Raw genomic sequence first — 2,526 nt, forward strand, 5'->3', positions numbered from 1 at the left:
GATTTGTAAGGTAGGATTGGGATCATGATAGTGGGGGGAGAGGAAGCATTTTTTATAGACTTCTTATTTCCTTTAGTATATTCTCTGTTAAGGCAAGTTGATATCTATAAAAATGGCCATATACACAAAGATGGTCATACATGGTTGTAGAGTCAACACACTGTATGATCAAAATCAATTTTCAGTGCCTGTTCTGGCAGCCATTTTGATCATTTCCTTCCTGCCTGTCTTTTAAGCGAGCTCGCTTCTTTTCCTCGTGTCTGCGGTGTCAGTCTACAGCTCAGCATGTCTTCTGTCCTTAGCCCTCAGTGAGTCCAGCTCACTCTTCAGCTAATCTCACAATTCAGATGAGACACTCTCAAGGTCATACTTTGGTTCTTTCGGACTTATTTTAATTGTCTTCCACTTCAATTTGAACTCCCATATGCGCCATGGATGGGCTGTTCCATAGTCAGTCCCTGGACTCATTTTGGATGCTGATGTTGAGCTTCTCCATGGTTTCTTCCTGTAGATGTAACTCATTTGACTTCTGTGTGTACTCCATCTGGAGAAGTCTACGTGTAAAGTCATCGTCGATGTTGTTGAACTATATGTAGGGAAACGAACAGCTTCCCCTTGTGATATTTTTGTTTGATGAAGGTTTCTATGATTTTGTAGTAATACATTATATGTATATATAGCTATGTAGATATAAACTTCCCCAAATTAATGGAAATATGGAAAAAAAGAAATTTTCTATAAACGCTTTAAAGCCTTAAAGTATTTACACATAATATATGTTAGAATACACCTATCTGATTTCATCTGTATCTATACATAGATATACAAAAGACCTACCCCATGGTGATCAAGTAGATTCTGACTCATAGTACCCCTAGTTAGGGTTGTTGAGATGATCAATTTTTCGAAGAGCAGGCAGTCTCCTTTTCCTCCCACAGAGTGGCTAGTGGATTTGAATAGCTGACTTTGTGGTTTGCAGTCAAACACTTAGCTGAAAATGCCTTCAGGATTCCTTGATATGTAGATTGGAATATGGAATATTCTAATAATATAGGTTTGCTATTAGTCAAAATCAACTCAATGACACGGAGTTTGCTTTTTTGCATATATATAGACTTATATATTAACTATGCACATTATATATAATATTCCATATATATAAATACAATTAAGAAACAAGAACTTATTTCAGATGGAGATGAAATGACAGTGACATCTTTTTCCGATACCAGAGTGCTGCTAGCCTCCTGAGAAGTCTTGTCTACGAGTAGACAGGTTTCCCATCCAAAAAAACTTGCAGTGCCATTTGCCTTCGCCACGCAGGAATTTCTCATGAAATTTTCTGGAGAGCCCATCTCTGACAGGTGCAAAGCACATCATAGTTTGAGTTTTCACTTTGTTCTTGTCTGTCCATCCACCCTGTACGGAGAATAGTAGCATTTTGTGTCCCCAAGTGAAATCACCAACATAGTCCCTGGGTGTTGCTTACTCCTCAGCTTGTCTTGCTCACTTACATTCTGTTCTGGGAAGGGAAAAAAAGGGCAGTTTGTCTTTACTTCGTATGTTCACAATTGTGCAGTAGACTAGTGGGTGAGCAGTTTTCATTGGATAGTTTGGTTGCTTATACCTTTAATCTCTTTCAACCACAGATAGGAATGAGATTTTTTTCTGTTTTAACATTGCTTTTGATTTTTAAATTATGATATTTGTAGAAAATTAGGAAAATTCCAAAAGGGCAAAGATAAATAAAAAATAAAACAAAAATACAATCTAACCACTTACAGTCATCCACTCTGGGGCTCTGTTGTCTCAGTCTTTTGCTATACATTTGGTGCATAGTTCAAACTAGTTTGCCTGTGTTGCTGTTGCTAATGAACATCAGTTGATCTCAAGTCATAGTGACCTTACGTGGGCATCCTGAAACAATAAATCTTTACCAGAACATAGTCCTGAATCATCTCCTGGACTACTGAAATGTCTGCAGCTGTGGGGTAATCTATCTCACTGAGGGGCTCCCTCATTTTTGCTGACCACGTGACTGTGCCTTTCCCACACCATCATATCCTTATTTGGCATAAAGTAGTTTCGATTATCCTTATCCTTTTTACATGTTTCTAAATGAAAACACTAACGCACAGATATTATTTTAATGGCATTATAACCTTCTTTCTGAAGGTATTCAATATTTATTCAATGATTCTTTTAGCATGTTTGAATATTCCCTGTTTTCCACTGTGAATAATAATGGTTAAAGTTGAATAATAATTTTTACCCACATTCTGATTCATTCTCAAAATAGTTGTATTGATAATCTCTAAATGTGACTGTAAAATTATATATGTGTATATAGATGCATACTTTCCACGGTCATTTGGTCAATAAACTAGAGGACATAGTAGAACTGCTCCTTGAGGGTTCTGAGCAGACCCAGATTTCCCCCTCAGAGTGGTTGGGGCTGCAGTTGGCAACCCAACACTTAACCCCAGGAACCACCAGGTTCTGGTTTTTGCTCTCTCTCTCCTTCTG

The sequence above is a fragment of the Echinops telfairi genome, unplaced genomic scaffold, assembly GCF_000313985.2.
Source record: "Echinops telfairi isolate 266 unplaced genomic scaffold, ASM31398v2 ScPeMD7_7;HRSCAF=31, whole genome shotgun sequence".
Lineage (NCBI taxonomy): Eukaryota > Metazoa > Chordata > Mammalia > Afrosoricida > Tenrecidae > Echinops > Echinops telfairi.